The following is a 20,567-nucleotide window of genomic DNA, read 5'->3' as shown; positions in this document are numbered from 1 at the left end:
TAGGTTCCGACTCAACTGCATCCCGGGGCGGTGCCGAGTTGGGCAGGGCCGACTTGGATTGGTGCCGACCTGACTGTAATCCATTTCCATGTAATGGTTCCAAATCCTGCAGATAACATGACGGTGGTCGATTCCACCCACAATCCCGGCCCAACTCTACCTATTGGCACCATATATGGGTATGCAAATGAACTTGTGAAGGAAATTCGGGTATATTAGAGTGTGCGGCACACAGCGCTGAGATGCGCGGATTGCGGTTGCACCTGTGGAGCCCGTAGATACCCGCGGATGGGGCAGATGACGTGTCGAAAAATTGAGATTTTAATTCCATTCGGGCGGATTGCGGTTGGAGTACTCAATATAGAAATTAAAAGAGCAACATTTTAAATCTTATTCCAAATGTAAGGAAACAAACGAAAACGATAGAAAAACACTTTTGATCAGCCAAATGAGCAAAAGTGTGCATAATCATGGCATTTATAATTTAATCGTGCATTCAGCAGAGTACAACGCAGCTTCTCCTTTTCAAGGCTGATCAGCATCTCAGGCGCAGAACAAGTGTCGCTGGCAGGTGAGACGCGTTGCATGCAGGCGGTGGATCTGCCGCTGTGTGGAGGTGAGTGATGTCTCAACATTGCAGAAACACCTTAAAGGCCTTAAGGAGTTTGCACATTTTATGTGAAACAGCGCCCCCTGCAGGCCTTGGGCGTAATGCAGCTTAGTGAAAAACTCGTCCCTGTGGCTCCTGCACGGAAGAGGGGACTCCTTCCTCGCTCTTTTAGTAGCGCTCAAGTAAGATTAAGTGTCTTCTCCCTGGTGGAGTCTGTGTGGAGCTGCAGTGCTAGAAGCCAGTCTGTTCTGACTTTCTGGAAGATCCTGCTCAGTTGTTGCTCACTAAGCATCTGGCGGAGTAATGGCGGACAAAACGAAACCTAACCAGCTGGAGCGCGCATTACGTCATTCCTTTCAAATTCTCCCCAAAAAATGCTGGAGCCGGACCGCACTGTGACTTTCAAGTGACAGTTTAGCCTGTTAGAGGTTCTGGTGATGAATATGTCAGGGCACATTGTACACATCATTAAAAATGTGTAACATGTTTATGGTGGAAAATAAGTGTTTTTAAGGTTGAAAAACTCCTTAATGCACCTTTAACTTTTAAAAAAACAGTAAATGACTACAAGCAGGAACCACTGGTGAGTCGCACACAGTAGAGGTGTGCGATACTCCAAATTTTGGTATCGATCCGATACCAAGTAAATACTGGGCCTATCGCCGATACCAATACCGATACCAACACTTTTTTTACTAGGTTAAAAAAAAAAAAGTTTTAATTTACATCATCACAGGTAGCAGTTTCGCTGTCTGACGCTCTGAAGTAGCTCCTAACAGTCCTGCTCCTGTCCTCATCTTAAATTTGCCATTAATGAACCAGTCTGTGTGTCTGATCAGCAGCAGGAGGAGGAGAGCTGCACAGTGAGCCTGAAGCTGAGAGAGAGAGGAGCGATCTGTAATCACCTCACCTGGAAAATAAACACGGGACCAAGATTTTAACCAAAGAAAAGAACAGTTTTTATCAAAAAACACAAGATTACTACAACAATGTTAACATTTCAATAAAAATTATTCCTTTTGCCTTTTTCACACACAGAAAATGTCAATACTGAAAATATAATAAAAAAAAATGTAACAGTATCAGCAGTACAACAAAGTCAGGACCAGACACTATTCCTTAAAGTGCCTTAAGGAGTTTGCACGTTTTATGTGAAACAGCGCCCCCTGCAGGCCTTGGGCGTAATGCAGCTTAGTGAAAAACTCGTCCCTGTGGCTCGCGTGCACGGAAGAGGGGAACTCCGTCTTCGCTCTTTTAGTAGCGCTCCAGTAAGATGTAAGTGTCTTCTCCCTGGTAGAGTCTGTGTGGAGCTGTGGCAGTGCTAGAAGCCAGTCTGTTCTGACTTTCTGGAAGATCCTGCTCAGTTGTTGCTCACTAAGCATCTGGCGGAGTAATGGCGGACAAAACGAAACCTAACAGCCTGAGCGTGCATTACGTCATTCCTTTCAAATTCTCCCAAAAAACTCTGGAGCCGGACCGGCACTGTGACTTTCAAGTGACAGTTTAGCCTGTTAGAGGTACTAGTAATGAATATGTCAGGGCACATTGTACACAGCATTAAAAAGTGTAACATATTTATGGTGGAAAATAAGTATTTTTAAAGTTGAAAAACTCCTTAATGCACCTTTAAAAAAAAAAAACATAAAAATGTAGTGAAATTGGTTGCACAATATGATTGTGTGTCCAGGCATTATCAGAATAGTTTTCCTCTGGAGTCAACAGGTTTTAACGCGCTGCAGCACATAGAGGCTGTGAAGCCGGGATGATTCGGGGTTCGGACGTCAGATATGGCCATGGCTACATAGCAAACGTTTTTTGTGTCAATTTGCCGTTTAATTGAGAACAATTTGAAGTGTGTATCATGAGAAAAATGATGTAATTACAAGTGACAGTCGGTATTTGTAGGTGCAGAGACAAAGACATCGTACGTGTTTTTATTACGTGATGTGTTGGATTGCTCTCCTTTGAACTATTTATTTTTTGTTTATTTTAGAAGATGTGGAAAGGTGAGGATACAGGATGAAAACAGTCCAAAGCGCACTGAACGTGACTTCCTCAAAGTGTCTCCCCTCGTTGTCATGTGCAATCATCACCCACTCACTGTCTGTCTTAAATGTATATTTAAAGCTATAGTGCGTAACTTCGGTCGCCCTCTAGCGGCGTTTCCACATGACGTACGCCCAGGTGTCCCCGGTGTCCCCCTCCCTCTCCCCCCAACATACCACGGTGATTCGCGTGTCCACAGCACGAATCACCGTTAGAAGCGGTTTTTATTCTGTGTGAATAAGGACAGCTGGTGAAAAAAGATGGACTCTTCCAAAGAGGTAATTATGTTTGTTTTTTTTGCCACAGAAGCACAAATAGCTTATTACAAACGGGAGACAAGGTGCCTGCTGATCTGTAACTGACAGGATGAACAGGCCCAGTGGTCGTCAGCGGAAACCATTTGTTGTCCGTTGGTCTCCAGTCGCTGCTTCTTGATGAGAAATGAAGTGTTACACACAAAGTAGGAAAAAACCATACCAGTCCCACTAATTACAGAAAGTGTGTCAGTGCTTGTGCTGCAGCATTTACTGTACCGTGATATGGTGTAGAAAAAAGTGTCTTTTTTTTTCGTTTCTTTGGATTCTCTGCCATGTCGCTTCCTCAGTCTGCCGAGCTCTGCCTGTTGCTATGAGACCCTCCGTCCTCCCCCTCCCTTCTGGTTGTGACGTAAAATGAGTAATTTCCTGCGCGCCAGCGCGGGAATGTCACCGCTCGACACGCAAAGCAAGAATTATATTATTGAAAAATCCCGTGAGATGTTAGAGGAGCCGATCGACTTCATCTGCATTCACAGAATCACAGATTGAAAATGGAACAAGCGAGCGTCTTACTTCACCGGGATGAGCAGCAGTGTGCGGACTATAGCTGTTGGGGTGGGCTCTCTTATATGGGGGGGGCAGAGTGAGGACTTCACACGAAACACATCCATCATTACAGCCTGTACGTCTGCTTTAAAGCTCGTGTCCGGAGTTTTGAAAGAGAGGTTTTTTTAATCCAAAGTCTCAGGCTCCGCCCTCCCTCTGCTTTCATGAGCGACCAAGCCACGCCCCTTTAATTGTGCACGCAAATTATCTGTGGGGTGAAAATGAGAGCCTCTGAGTCCTACAGCATCCTCCATGTTGAGCTGTTTACGGTGGATGTTCAGCAGACAGTGGATATATCTGCTGCAGAGCTAACTCTCCTCTGCTGGGCGAGCGGCCGTGCTCTCTGGCTGCTCCACACTTTGATTGACAGCACGAGAATGAGGAAGCTCGAAATCTATTGGCTGAAGCTGACCGGCGCTTTTTCGGATAACATGGGGGTCTATGAGACGAAGGCGGGGCTCATAAATACATTTTTATATTGCTTTATGCTAATATTATAATAAAGTTTTAAACCAGACTGACACATTTAAGCTCTGTTAAAAAACCATACATATGTTGGAAACGAACAGAAACTCCAGACACGAGCTTTAAAGCTGCTGTAGGCAGGATTTTGCTAGTCAATGCTAATTTTTCTGTGTTTTCTTTGGATTAAATGTTAGAGTATCCATTGATAATCCTTTAGGAGTGTAGCATAACTGCTCTACCCGCGAGGGCGCAGCGTTTCCATCTGTCTCTGTTCTGAGCTGAAAAGGAATCTCAACAGCTCCAGGTATCTTTGACCAATCAGAAGAGCCCATGAGGCTCTAACCGTGACTGGTCGGGGGCTGTTCGTCGCACATTCTTGTGGGAGGGGCTTAACTTGCGTAAGGGCGTGATGTCAGAGAAAACAGGACAGGATTGGCTGTGCTGGGTTTCAAATCACCATCTTAGATGGGTCCAATCGCCATCTTGCTTAGGTAAACCTAAGCAAGATGGCGGAGATGCAGAATCCTGCCTACAGCACCTTTAAGTGACGTTTAAGGCATAGCGCCCCCGCTTCAATGGTGAGGACAGGTACTGCATGCAGGCCACCATGCAGAAATAGTGATGCGCAAATCAGACACTAAAAATGGCCTCATTCTGCATATGATCCATGATTAGGATCATACTAAAATATAATAATAAAATACAGGAAATAGAAGCTTTTCGCCAATATTTAGCCCCCCCCCCCCCCCTTTTTGTTTTTTGTTTTTTTTGTTTTTTTACAAATCATGCTTTTGGGGGCCTTATGTCTGAGATCCCCCCCCCCGTAGTTGATGAGCAGGCAACGCTTCTTCAACTATCTGAAGAAGTAAAACATATAATCCACAAGAAAGCAACACGAGTGTTGTAGAAAAGGAGAGGGAAAAAGCCTGGCAGTTAATAACGACCGGCTCAATGCGTAAGTAGTGCCAGCATGTACAATTAATGAACTGTACTCCACAGATACTGTCATTGCAGTTCAAGGATGCGGAGCTGAGGACTTTTGAAGTCCACTAATAATACTGGTGTTTTTATGTGTGTCATTTCCCAAACTCATCCAGGAATGTTTGAGTCCTGAATGTCTGGTGTGGGTGAAAATCCATGACAGTGATTCCTGTGGTTTTGTCCTGCTCTGACAAAAAAGCTTTGTGTGTTTATTGCCTTGATGTTTTGTGTTTTCCTGTGTGGACATGGAGGACAGAGGACCGTCTTCAGCGCGTTGCTGTATGGATGAGTGTGGAGAAGATGAAGAGCTGGATGTTTACATTGGAGGGTACCCCCAAGGTACCCCCCCCCCCCCCCCCACACACACACACACACATATGTACATAGTGTTGATCCTGTGCTAAAAAGTATGAGCCGCTGACCTCTGAGAGCCGCTCAGCCAGAGCTGCTGAATTATGCATCAGGAGGCGGAGGAGCAGCGAGAGGAGCAGCTACAACCAATCACACATCATGTGGCAGAAAGTCTTCCTCCAGCTGACACACACACACACACACACACCCACACCACACACACCACACACACACACACACACACACACACAATGCAAAACAGAGCAGAATTGAAGCGTTTGTGTCTGTGAGTATGGAAATCGTTGAGGTTGTCTGAGTGGACGCCTGAACAGGAAAGCTGGCTGATCACAGGGCTGCTGGGAAAACACCCAGAAGCTTCCAGAGAAACGGTCTGAGCTGACAGACACACAGCCGACGGTGTGCAGGACAGGAAGCGCAGTTCACCCCAGTCAGAAACCAAGTGTTTACTGTTCACATGTCTTCTTTGCAACATGTGCGTTTGTCCAGTGATTCTCAACATGGGGCCCACGGATGGGCCGCACTGCAGCGTCCCGCCACGCGGTGGCAGTGACGTGTCATTCAGTTGTTGACCACGCTCCAATAAGCAGAAGAAGCCAGATGTAAGCAGTGGGCTGAACAGGGTTGGGAGGGTTACTTTGAAATTGTAATCCAGTACAATTACAAGTTACTTGTCAAAAAATGTAATCAGTAACTTACTCTAATTAGTTCAATTAAAATGTAACATACCAGATTCCTTTGATTCACTTTTAGATTGCTTCACCAGCAAACATAAAAAAAGACATAGACAATGAAAATGTGTCGTCCTCACGGCGTATTGACGACTCTACACACAGCAAACACACAACGCTCTGAGTGTTCTGAACTCTATGTTCAGCCCCAGGTAATGCCAACAGCATGACCTTTAACCTCTAACCGACTGAGAGTCTGACTCAGGACCAGGATCAGTCCAGACTGTGCTCCTCCAGTAGTTGTACAGCCCAGCAGCAGCAGCAGGAGCCGGACCGACAGCGTTCTAAACTCAGTCCGCTGTGCTGCTGCAGTGAGGAGCAGGTTTGTCTTCAGGTCGGCCAGGCTCAGGGTTTTTCAGAGTTCAGAGGTCATTCATTCCTCAGTGACAGAAGGCAACGTTCAGTCTGCTCCAAGACAAGAGTCGACGTGGCGTCTATCTTTTATATATCTACAGGCTCTATTGTGTACAGATCTACGGTGGCGTTGCGGTTTGTGCTGTAAAGCGTCACCATGTCTGCATACGGCGCGTCGGTCTGTTATAATTCTGGTATATTCCGTCTGATTTTCAAAAGTAATCCCGCTCAGTAATCTGTGTTTATCAGATATACCTGGAACCAGATTACATATTTTTTTATGTACTGTAATGGATTACAGTCACATTTTTTCGTATCCTGATTAAGTAGCGCCGTTACATGTAATCCGTTACTCCCCAGCCCTGCGGCTGAAGTTATGGAAACATAGATGAAGATAAGGTGATGCCATCCCCTCCACAGAGGGGAAATATAACCTGACTTTATTAAGTTGGGCTTTGAGAACGGAGACAGCACAGCAGAGCTGAGAGCCCAGTGTGAAGAGAGTAACCCTACAGCATAGGCGGCACCAGGGTGGGGCTTGGTTGGGTTAAAGCCCCACCAAGAATTGGATTAGCCCTACCATGAGCCAACCAAGAAAAAAATAAAAGTTGTAAATCCAACAGCGCCACTGCGGCGCATGTAACGGCATTCAGACAGGCATCTGCGAGGACAGCTGAGCTTCACTCTGGGGTCCTGCTACTAGTACGTCACTCATGTGAGCGCCTTAGCTAACCTGGCTGTAGTTTGTTTTGGCGGCTCATAGTCACCCGTGATTAAGTTAACGGCAGTAAGCTGGTCAAAACATGGACACATTTGTTTTTAAACGCTGCCGGACGGTCCGTCCTGTTGGTGAACAGTTTGTCCTGCTTCTCACAGTTTTCCAGGAGTTTTTCCGGGTCACAAAATTCATGTCTGGGCTGTTTTGTATTGATTTAAACGGGTTTCATGGCAGATCTGGCTCCTCCAGTGGCCTGCAGAGGCACTGCAGGCGGTGCTGCGGTGATTCCGGACCGGAGACGGAACGCAGCCAGAACGGTTCTTCTGTTACATGATTTTTCTGCAAGCCGTACAAATCGCTGACTTTCAGAAGGAAGACCGGCTCTCCTCTCCGCCATGCTCGATGTGTGCTCAGAATAACAGTTCGTGTTGTGCTTTAACACGAGCTGGACGTCAGACAGGAGCGTTATGAAGTTCTCCAGCAAAGAGGTTTCAGGGTTACAAAGATCTAATTCTGAGACTGGATCTAATGTTCATCATCTGCACAGCCACAGGGAGTAACGAGGGAGCTTCTGAGCGGCTGTACAGCGAGCGTGGAACTAACTGATCGAATCCCATCGATCAGTTATTGCTGCAGACACACTCCTATCAGCATGAGAGACTGAGAGATTATCTCCTCCACCGGCCACCCACATCAGGGCTGACCTCCACCCAGCCCCCACGGGAGGCTGCTGCCTCCATTGATTTCCCAACATGCACCACTGGTTTGACTGCAGGTTAGAGAAGAAAATGCAGAATCAATAGAGGGAGTTTCTGCCACACACTGATATCAAGCTAATAATGGGCTGGAAATCCCCAGCAGTGAGCGTTCACACGTGGAGCAGGTGAAAAGGTTTCCTCAGTTTGATCTGAATGTGCCTGGCCTTTATAGCTCACTGCTGATGGCTTCCAGCTCTGCACGGCTCTTTCCAACTCCAGGAACATGGACAGGCTTTCCTGTCTTGACATTAAGTCACAGAATTAAACAGAGGAAATCTTAAAAAGTGAAATCAATCCATAGTGACGTCGAAAGCAGTGTTCTACTGAGGAGTCGTTCAGGAGTGAAACTCACAGCGTTTATAAAACATTCTGATTCGATCATGAAAGTTTTAGTGCCGTTTTAACTGGTGTGTAAGTTTTTCCAGGTGATTTTCTTCCCAGCATGCACTGGAAGCGGTCACTGCTGTGGGCTCAATCCGGCGTTCCTCCATGTTGGAGAACTTTCTGCATGTGGCAGGAGAACGTGTGGTCAGGACCGTCCCCTCACTGTGACGCCCTGGAGGACAGGACATGGATGGATATTAAATCATCGTCTGTAGGATGGGAAGACCTGAGCGTCCTTCTCCTGCACATGTTGAGCGGTGAGACTTTGGCGTCCTGAACTCCTCGCCCGGGTTCAGCCTGGCGTCGCTGCTCAGATCACTCTCTGTCCTAAACATTGCAGAAAAGCTACAATCCAGGAAACATGCACCTGTGGAGGTGCAGACCTGGCTTCCCTCACATTTATGTGCGCTGATGGAATTAAGTGTAACAGGATAAACTGCCATCATCAAACAAAACAGACTTTCCAAATGATGACTTCCACAGAGGGAAACACCCAGTGGTCGGTTTTTAATTTCAACAGATGAAAAGAAAAACCAGCCTGGGTGGTCTGTGTTTTCTGCACTTGTCTCATATGCTCTTATGAAAGGTGTCAGTCTGCCTCAGGGGAAAAAGAAAACAGGAATCTCAATATTTCATCTTCACAAATTACGATGTTAACCCTGCTGTGTGTAAATCACCATAAACACCAAACCTTTATTAACTGTCACACAGCAAAGCAGACCGCAGCAGTTCTCTCTGGACAGCCTCTTTCAGCGGAGTCACAACACATTAAATGTACACAAATGGCACACTAATGTCTACGAACTGCTGCAGCATGCTATGAATCTTCACTGCATGCGGCTGATTAGAGAGGCTGCACATGACAGCGGTTCAGAGCGTCATTAGTCTTAATGGAGCTGCCGAAGACATTGTGTGTTGTTATCTGCACATTCATACATTATGCATTTTATGTGAACGTTCCCTGAACCTGTGAGCTTTTGTCTTTATGTCAGGACCAAATGGGGCCCAAAACCGGGCGGCTGTGGTTCAGTGGTGAGAGCAGTCGTCTCTCAATCGGAAGGTTGCCAGTTTGATTCCTGTCTCCCCCTGTCTGCATGTTGAAGTGTCCTTGGGCAAGACACTGAACCCTCCATCGCCCCCAGTGGATGGACGGAGCGCCTCCACTGGTGTGAATGTGAGTGTGAATGGGTGAATGTGATATTGCAGTGTAAAGCGCTTTGGGCTCTGTCAGTGCAGGGTAGAAAGTGTTATATAAGTGTAGTCCATTTACCATTTTACCAAAGGTGTTCCCCTCTCTTCCCCAGCAGCCTGGAGTACAGCCAGGCAGGACCTGACGCTGCCTGGCTCCACTCCTCCTGGGGACTGTAAATGACTTCTACAAAGGATGGCGAGAGAATCCTAACTGGATTTGTCCTTGCTTTTAAAACCACCGATTTCAATATTTGAAGGTGATTGTCTTGCCTGATGTGTTTATCTGTCACTTCATTTTTGCTGCTGCCTCCTCTGAAGAGGTCACTCTTCAACGTGAGACCCTGGTCTCAATGAGACTTACCTGTATAAGAAAAGATTCCAAAAACAAAAATAACCAAAGAGCTCGATGCCTGTACAGTCTACAGAATCATTCATCCATACTGCCTTTAGAGCCGGAGTTCAGGTTCTTTGAAGGGAGCCGGCTCCTGAGGAGCCGTTCATTTGAAAGAGCCGTTCAAAAGACTGACTCCCTGACGAACGTCACCTGACTCAATAGAGACATCAGCCTCATCAGTGTGGAGGCAAGCCGCGGTTTTCTGACCTCTGACTCTGTTACTGTCGGTTATGAGTTTTCATCTGGTGGTTAAATTAGTTTGAGGACTTGGATTTAAGACAATCACACCCGTGTTAAAATCCCTCCTCTGGCTCCCTGTTGCATTCCGTATCCAGTTTAAAGTCTTGGTGTTGACCTTCCGAGCTCTACATGGCCAGGCTCCCATATATATTAGAACCCTCATCACACCCTACAGCTCGGCCCGAAGCCGGAGGTCCTCTGACCAGAACCTTCTGAGAGTCCCCTGGACTCATTTTAAAACCAGGGTGACCGCTCTTTTGCATCCACTGCCCCGCCTCTGGAAGGAGCTTCCTCTGGACCTGGTCCCTGGACTCGGTGGAGGCCTTCAAGAAACTCTTAAAAACTTACTTGTTTCAGAAGGTATTCTAGACCCCAGTCAGCAATGTCTTAGCAGTAACATATACTGTCTATATGATTTCTTATCCCCTTGCTCTTATGTACTGTGAAATGTTTTTTTGTGATTTTTACACTGTGAAGCACTTTGTGACAAATGTCTGTGAAAAGCGCTATATAAAGAAATTTTACTTACTTATTGTACTTACATGTTTTTCTGACACACATTGTGGTTTACCTTGAACGTCGTTCCCAGAGAAGAGCTTCAAAATGCTGCTACGGTCCTTTAACTGAGCACTTCATGCTGTGTCTGTTCCATTAATAAAACCTCTGATAAAGTCCTCAATATGGTGTTTTATATTAACGGGCTTCCTTGTTAACTGGTGACTGACTTCCTTTAGCACTTCCTGCTGCTGCTGCTGCTGCTAGTAGCAATCGGTGTTTAAATCAGACTCATTAAAGGTCCGACAGCTTGTTGTCTGGATTTTAACATCTATCAGCAACAAGGGACGAGAAAGAAACCCAGTCACCAGTTAATAGGGAAACCAGTTATTCCAAAACCCCGGCTCCTCTCCGGGTTCTGGACACTTCTCCTCCGCTAGCTAGCTGCTGCGTTCAGGTGACTGGAACTGCTGCGGAAAAATGAAACTCGATGGTTCACATGAAGGCAGCGGAGACAGCTGGACTCAGGAGACACTCAGGAGACACTCAGGAGACACGTGAAGGAAGCCTGGACAGTTTGAACATAGGCACGGCTCTCAGACAGCTGAGAACCGGCTCTCATTGTTCACTTAAAAGAGGCGTTTAAATGTTTCTTTCACTGAACGTCACAGCTCTATTGGCTTTGAATTTAGCAACTTTTTATGAATACTGATTGAAGCACAGCCAAAAGTCTTCCATCCAAACAACGTGAATCCAGACCACAACAGCAGAAGCAGAAATCCAGATTTCTCGCTGCAGGTAAGAGGAGCATGAAGACTTCTTCATGAAGTCCTTTCCTCCCTGATTTCCCTGTTTTTGAGCTCCTCCCTGTCTGTCTGCTGCAGCAACTTATCTCCCTAACTCAAGTTTTTTTAATTAACCAATCCTGTTTAATCTCCTCCTCCTTCCCTCTGCTCTCTGCCAGACGATCGTTTGTTTTCATCTTGTGATTCCTTCACACCTCCACTTCCTTCTTTGTCTAGGTTTTGTTGGCCTTAACAGTTTAAAATGGATCATCAGTCTGACGCATGGAGAACACATCAGGCTCTCCCCAGAGGATCAGGTACTGTCGTCCTCAGATGTGTGATGCTGCAGACCAGCTGCCAGACAAACCATGGAAGGAAAAGGAATGGGACACAGACCAGGACCAGAACAGAAAGGTAAATATCACACACTGAAACCAACAATGGTGAAATCAGAGGGGAAACATCATGAAAACACAGAATGAAGCTTGAAGATTTTGAGCTAGTGAGTCTCCGCTCACATTTTCTAGGCAGTCATTTATTTTCACAACGTGAAGTCAGGCAATTTGATTTTTATGTATGGGAGAAAAACTGATCATGCACAATAATGCAGTTGGTTGTGTGCTTCAAAACTCTACTGGAAAATGAAATGTCAATAGCATGGCAGCAAAGGAAGAAGCGCGGTCTCTTATCTGATTTCATTAAATGTGCTCTCAAACATGGTGGACGGACGCGGATCATGATTCTGTCATAATTAATTCAATTAAATTCAGTTCTATTCTTTTACAGTACCAACTACAACATCGCCATCTCATGGCGCTTCAACATTCAAAACATCACACGAGCGCACAGGAGTGCCGGAGATCCTCTGGCTCTGGGAAACAGCACCGCAGCCTTCCCAGAATGTGTCCAGGATCCTCCTGACAGACTCAAAGCAGCGTTTCCTCGTTCCTCTGACATTTGTGCTCCAGCTTCCTGCTCAAAGAAGGACTTCACTGTTACGAAACTCCAGGGAGATGAAGCCCAAAGAATCAAAGGTGTATCAGAGCTCTGTTCACGTGAGGACGCCATGTCTGTCTCTTCCTGGACCCTGAGCCCTGGTCCATGTGTCTGCACAGGCTGCTGTGGATGGATCCAAACTGGGGGCATTCCGGTGAGTTGTTTGGGGTCTACTCTGTGTGGAGTTTGCATGTTATCCCTCTGATTATGCCAGTTTTTTTTTTCCTTCTAACTGGCCTGCCTGTGTCCCTCAGCTTGTCCTGTGGCGCCAGCTGTTCCGTGGATGAGGTCTGGATTGCTCTGTTCCAGCTCTCTGCAGGACCCAGGTCTGGTGAGGACTTGTTCAGATCACCTCTGGAAACATACAAGACTTTAACTGTACCTTGTGCACGTGATCCATTTGCACCCAGGGTGCTGGAAATTCTGAAATAACTAAGAAATATGAGCTTACACTATATAATTGCATCTGAATTAAAAAAAAAAAAAAAGATGTTTAACACAAATTTAATATTTTATCCATTTTATACCAAGTCTAACATGATTGGTTACCAGTGTTGTTAATTATTTCATATCTGATTGAATATCAGTTTAAACGACGACGTCAGCTCTGTACATTCTGTGCTTTATACAATAATAGTGCCTCTGAAAGTTCTCTAGGTAAACCCACCTACATTCCCCGCTCCCTGGCATGCTGAATATTGAAGATTAATAAAGGAAAGGCTGAAAAAGCGCCATTAAGCAGTCTGACCATGAAGCCACACATCTGATCTGCTGCACATTTGCCCGTCTTTGTATCACCCAGCAGGCTGACACAGACAGGAAATTATACTTTTTTTTAAAGCTGTGATGGAGCTGGGAGAGTGAAACCAACAGCGTCTGTAATAAAGTCAACATCTGCTGGAGTGAGAAGAATATCCTCTTCAGTTTGCGCCCACTATGGTCCAAACATGATCACTTGTGTGGGCAGAGCGTTGGGCTCAGGTCTCTCATTATTAGAAGAGACTTCATATCCTGCTGTGATTCTGTGGAATGTTTAAAATCTGAGATCACCTCCTCTTCAGGGTTTGCACATCCAGCTGACACAGACTTGCCTTCATGGAGCTCTGCTCACTCTACTCTACGTTTAACTCTTTTTCACTGAGTCTTAAGCAGGCTTCATCAGATACTTCTCCTGTTGTGTTTGAGACGTCAGCAGAATCAGTCTGCTCCTCAGCTTGGTCTGGGCCGGATGGTGTCACCGTAAAGTCAAGTGAACAGATACTGAGGGATGGATGGAGCCTTGGTTTGTCAGTCTGTCCACATCAGAAAGCAATGTTCGGACATTATTATTGTTTCTAATGATAACCTCTCAGAAAAATGAGAGGCGGTGGTTTGTTGCATTCGTTGTGTTATTGCAGGATGCAAATTAAAGAAAGTATGTGAAATGCTGTGATGGATGCGACATATTAGCCACTGTGCCAGATGCTTTCTTTATTCCTCTGCCCATACCGGCCCACTGGTAAAACTCCTGGTGCCCTAATAGCCACCTGTAACTGATACTGAGGCACGCTCGTCCATACGAGGGGCACATGTTCTAATAAAGGGGGTCTGGCAGTGGCCCTGCTTAAGGGGCTGGTTTAGTGGCTCAACAAGACAGTAAACTCCATGGTCTGAATGTATTTTCAATAATAAAAATACGATGGACAACCAGTGAGCTCTACAGTTGTTGGCAGTGCTGGAGGTGAACTTGGGTAAAGGAATTTAGTTCCAAACAATAGGAAGTGAGAATGTTCTTCAGATGTAGGAACATCAGCAGCACTTTAACAACTGACAGGTGAAGCTGAAGCATGTTGACGTGGAGCTGAGGTATTTTCATTGCTCCTGTGCTTGTACTTTCTTTTAAGGCTTTCTAGTTGGTTTTTTGCCATATAATTGTCCAAGCCATGCAGATAACACTAGGATTTGGACATCATCTCGATTTCTCTGTCCTTCATGGTGGAGGTCCACTCAGAGTCGTATGTATGTGGACATGTTCTCCATGTATGCAGACGATGGTATAGTAATGGGAGGAAGTGTTAAACTACACTAAGGAACTTTTCAACCTTAATAAACATTTTAATCTTTTGTGATGATACTTCGACTACAACTATTGAATGACCCCTCTGTCACGGGCTGAGGGCGTCAGTGTTGCTTCACTTGGACTGAGCAGCTGTGAGGAGGGTGGTAGGAACCCTGCTCACTAACAAGCTCCAAATGTGCGAACTGCTTTACGGCATGCGTCACATCACGATATAACATTGTTTAGCCACCATTAGATTCATTTAGATTCATTACCTCGTCGCTATCCGTCCTTCACACACTGGAAACAAATGTAGGCGAGTTTGTCCGACAGCACGCCACCGGGAGCAGCAATTTACGACACCACGTGCTAGGCCTCATGGGAACTGTAGTATTCGGCCAGGCAAAACACTACCCGCTTTTGTCCACTGGCGCCGCCAAATCAACGAAAACTGAAAGTTCCTTAGTGTTGCTTAAAGTTGTTGGAGTAGAGCTGTTAAATTCTTCGACTCAGAATGCTAAAGAGTTGTTCATCTCCTCATACGCACTGTGATCATATTGAATAAAAGCACAGTGTAGTACACGTTCAGAGAAGTTACAATTTTCAGTTTACACAGAGCGACTGTAGAGATACTTTGTGATCATCAATGTCACTGGAGTGTAAATGAATGGCAGAAACATTCAAATCTTTCCAGTTTTACCTTGAAGAAACAAATACTGGCAGCGCTGGAAGGGCCGCATGTGGCCACATGGCAGCTGACCAAAGTTACGATGAAGTTGTTTGTTGAGACAGGAAAATGGCCAGAGGTTTACCACATCTACCTCCTCTCAACATTAAGGAGACACAACCTGTGCCACTGACATTAACCACAGAAAGAGATTTATCGGTCCTTTGCACGTCACTTTGACGTCACTCTGTTGCATTGTGGGATTGAATCCCCATTCTGCAGGCATGGTCTCATTCTGTGATTCACGTCTTTGAATGCGGCATTATTTCTCAGAAATGAGAAGATCGTGTTGCGTGATAGGCTGCCATACAAGTCGCATCGACGGAGTGGGAGCAATCTCCGTTTTTTCAAGTTTTCCACGTGGAGAAGAAATTACGGGGAGCAGACTGAGGAAATGATGAAGAGGCGTCAGACGGCGGGGTCGCAGCAGTGACATGAAAGAGCATCACTTTCGACTCCATATCTGCCAACATGGTTTTTTGCTTTCGACATTTCATAAAGGCAAGTAAGCGAGTTTATTTGTTTTTAAGCAATGTTGCTGAAATGTGGTTTCTTTCAGAATGAAGCTACGTTAGCCGCTAACGGTTAGAGCACCTGCAAACTAGCTTCATTCAGCTGCGAGCCAAACTTCACTTGAAATCCAGTCGGCGGAGGAGGGCAGTGGAGAATCGCTTCATGCTAAATCTGTTTATTTTTTCTTCATCTTAAATTTAAACTTCACAGAGGGAGTGACTTCAAATCCAGTCAGACCTGCTGTCCAGAGGAGGACACGTCATGTCAGTTCTGTCCTCACAGACAAGTAGAGACAAACACACTCCCTGGTACACTGCAGCACACTCAACACATCAGATTTGATTTCCTTTTGAGAACAAACATACAGTCATTGATTTGTTTGCTATAATTGATCAAACTAAATTTACAACACATCCTAGAGGAGAACAGAGTCAGCAGCTTGTCAGTCAGACGATGTTGCAGCCTGAGAAACAATCAGCACAAAAATCCACCTGCACCCGTCTGTATTTACCGTCCTTGTAACTCCCAGTCTAACCTGGTAGCATGTGTGGTTAACTTACCAGTGTGCAAAGTCATGCAAGCGCCCAGTGTTTACTAGCTCTCTCAATAAAACCTACCTGTGTCTGCAGGTCAACCAGCCGATGAAATGATGGAGACTGATCCAGACTGGACTCCTTCCCTACATCTGGACACACATCGGTCCACAACCGACCAATGCAGCTTCGCTCTGCAAGGCGATTTAGGTGGGAGCAGCTACGGAAAGTGTCACCGCGCCAGCACCAGAGACGGGAGTCCACCGGGACGCAGAGACTGGAGAGCTGCAGACCGAGGAGGGGACGGCGGAGCCTGGACAGAATCACCAGAGTGAGGACTGACACCTGATGCTGAGGAAGACAACAGTCAGCTGCTCACAGAAGATGACACACACACACACCCACACACACACACACACACCACACACACACAACACACACACACGTTGTTTCCCACTCTTTGGGGACATTCCATTGACTCCCATGCATTTCTAGCCCCTAACCCTAACCCTAACCCTAACCCTAACCCACACCACAACAAAGCCTAACCCTAAAGAAATGTTTTTGCACTTTACTTTTTTTCAGTAACAACAACATGGTCAGAAAACACTGTTTCCCTTCATGGGACCCAAGAAATGTCCCCACAAATGACATTGTGCCTGATTTTCCTATGTTGTGGGGACATTGTGTCCCCACAACCATACCAAAAAACCACGCACACACACACACACACACACACACACACACAACAACCACCACCACACACACACACAGCAGTCAGGAGCCACACAGACTGTTTTTAATATTTGTGGAAGCAGGTTTTGTGTCTGACATACATAAATAAAGCTTGTCACTGACACTTTGAGTCTTTTTGAGTTACTGCTTTTAGTTAGCACATAAGTACTTGATAATTAGCTGTGATCCTCATCATTAATTACATCTTGATAATTTTAGTGAAGACAAATAGTGAGTATGGGAAAAAAGTAGTACTGAAATGACAAGTGAGACATTTTCTTTTTTCTGGAATGTATGTTTTTTCACCTCAACAGCACAACACAATGATAAATAAAACACAACCAAAACTACATGCATGGCAGCTAACATCCATGAAGCATGTCATTGTCACGTAATGTGTTGTGGTACATGTGTCCCACTTTGTTTTGTTTTGCATTTGCAGTGGTGAGGTCTTGTGTCCCACTTCTGGTCCCACTTTTCTGAAGCTGCTTGGTATCGGCCAGTGTGCAGGTCGTCCAGTCAGAGATGTCTCTCTGCATCTGACAGCCGCCTCCAGCTTAAACAGCATAGCTGCAACATGTGTGCTCGTCTCTGCTGTTCCAGCCGTACATGTGCATGACCAGATGATCTGGCTCCTGATGGCTCCATGATGGCCCAGGCCTCCAGTGGTGGATCCTTCAGACGGTGGGAGTGCAAGACCTGTAGACAACACATCTAATTTAATTTAATTACCGGCAACATTACCACTGTTTCTGTTTTACAAAACATAGACAGGGTGACAGGTTTCTGTCCTGTGGTTAGACAAAGTGATGGCCTGCTATAAGCATTCATTTAGAACTGCTTCACACTGAGTGATGCATGATAATAATAATAATACATTTAATTTCACAGCGCTTTCAGAACACTCGAGGACACTTTACACAAGGTTAAAAAACACATTACAAATAAAACACAGACAACGCAACAGCGAAAAGAGAGAAGTTACGGTGACAGGCAGATTGAAACAGGAGGGGTTTGAGTATGACAGCAAGGTTTGCACGTGGGATGTGAATGTGAGGTCATTTTGTCACAATAATACATACACAGTCTTTTATTACCCTCAGTTAAAACTATAAAGCAAATCAGACAAAACCAGCGTGTCCTCCATCCAGGACTGGACTGACGGTCAGGTGAGCTCACCTTTGCGGTCACGACTGTGTTGTCCCAGCCCTTCGGGTCGAGATGCGAACACATCCTGCACCCAGCCATTCGTCAAATGTCGCGTGCGCTTCCAGAGATTTATAATTTCAGAACTGCTCACATGTGTAGGCGCTGACAGTAAACCAGGCAGTTTATGAAGTCCAGCGCTGAAGTCGGAGGCAGCAATGCGGCGTCGGAGCTCCAGTCTCTGTTCTTCAGGTCATACGGATCGATGTTTTCCATTAGGGCTGAACGATATGGGCAAAATTTCATATCTCGATATCCATGCCAGATATCTCGATATCGATACGATATATTACAATGGATTCAGTGAAAGTTAAGCATTTTTCAGAAAAATAAAAACATCATAATACAAAAGGATGTTAAAAAAAATGCAGTTATATTTATGAGAACTCGCTGCCCCTACCACCAACCGCGTCGTGCAGATTCTGCAGCCGCCCTCTGCCATCAGCTGTCAACCAGTGAACGAGGTTTGTGATTGGCTGGCCTTACCTGTGCATGGGCGAGCTGACATCAGGACCAGCAGGGGGAAATCTTGATATCGTTGATTTTGAGAAACTAATGTCCCGAATGTTCATATCCCGATATCGATATGATAACGATTCGTTCAGCCCTATTTTCCATTGTGGACAATTTAGGCCACACACCGGTCCCTGGCCTCCTTATGAGTCTGTCTCTGTACCGTTCCCTCTCGTGCTCTTATTCTTCTCCATATGGGAAAATGCCTAAAAGAAGGTAGTGAAATCACTGTGGTGCGGCTCACTGCTCTGTTGTTTACAAATACCATGCCTCCAAAATGGCGCACGGGGGGCCGTGTCGCCGGTTTGGTCACGTGTCTGCAAAAGACCGATTGTGGTGTGAAGTACCAAATCCACTACGTGATGGCCATTTACAGTCGTCCCATGGAACAGATGTGGCCTATTGTAGGAGTGTTTTCCTGGATTGTTGCTCCCTCAGACTTGCACTGGGGTGGTGTGCATTCACAGCCCATCGGGTGGTCTGAGATAAAGGAAGACCGTGGTGATTTATGCTCTATCAATGAAACTGAAACAGCTATTATGAGAGGGATTTGCCAAGTCGTAGTGAAAGTGACAGGTGGAGCTCAGAGCGAAGGGCATCTGCTTTGTAACAACTGGATGTGTGACATCTCATGTCTGAAATGAGGACAAAAACACACTTTCACACCTGCTGTCTGAGCCGAGCTGAGCTCGTTCTCACTGAAGGGATAATGACGCCACCACTGTCTCTTCAGTGTGCTCCGCCTCACTTCAGAGACAGAACACATCTTCCTGCTGGCACAGAGAATAGACCGACAGACAAGACTTTACAAATAGCCCCAAGCTATTTAAACACAACTTAAGCTCAGACTGAGTGGGCGGTGTTGTGAATCACCCATTTGTGTGTGTGTGGTGGCACATGTCTTCAGAAAGACAAAGGAACCACTGCGTCTTTGAATCAAAACACCTGATTGTTGTTTGATTAAACCACAGAGAGGGCGGCTGTGGCTCGTTGGTCGAGCGTTCGTTACCCACAATTGGGAGGTTAGACTGGGCTGTAAATTCAGAATCATGTGACCCTGTAGGCATTTTTGAGGAAAAGTGGGCAACCAGCATTTTTTGAAAGTTCAAGGTGTCCCAAACAAGAATCCACCGGTTGCCCTTCAAATAAGGCCCCTGATTTTCTATATTTCCTCCTCCAAGTTATCCCCCTTCCATGGTAATTTAGATGTTAGACACTGTTGCCTATCCTGGCTTAGGCTCATAGTTAGGGCACTTCCCAATGTTCATAATGTTGTGTTTGGTGTTATTTAAAGAGGACATTTTAGCTTTCATTTAAATCCAATTATCAACCTTTCTGGCACACATGGTGGTCACTCGAGCTCCTCAAACCACAAAGAACATAGTTGTTTTTCACAAATTCCGCCTAAGTTATTTTCTTTGTTTTAGGCCCTGTGGTACCTAGGAATACCAGAGACACAAAAACAGATACTGAAATACTGACTTGCCTATGGAGTTTCAGAAATTGTATAACATCACCATATATTACAATCTGGGGGATTACTGTGAGCCTGGAACCCGACTAGGGAGTTACTGCAGACAAGAGGCCAACACGCATGCTGACAGCTTTCATTACTTTGTTGGTATCCATCTTAGGTAACTACACTTGTTTTTTATTGATGAATGTGTTTATGTAAATCAATGAAGTTATTTGAAATCAGTGAATTCTATTGATTAAAGATAGCTAGCGATGTGAATCCACCTCCCATGCAAATTGGGAGCGACATTGTAGAGCCTGTCAGAACTTTGTGTACCTGGGTTCCATGGTGACAGACAGCGGGGATCTAAAACCAGAGACTGACCGCAGATGAGCCCTGGCAGCACCTGCTCTGCAGTCCCTCTGGAAACCACTCTGGCAGCACCAGATCATCTCACGCACGACGA

This window comes from Salarias fasciatus, chromosome 11, assembly GCF_902148845.1.
Source record: "Salarias fasciatus chromosome 11, fSalaFa1.1, whole genome shotgun sequence".
NCBI lineage: Eukaryota > Metazoa > Chordata > Actinopteri > Blenniiformes > Blenniidae > Salarias > Salarias fasciatus.
Note: the sequence above shows the minus strand (reverse complement) of the source record.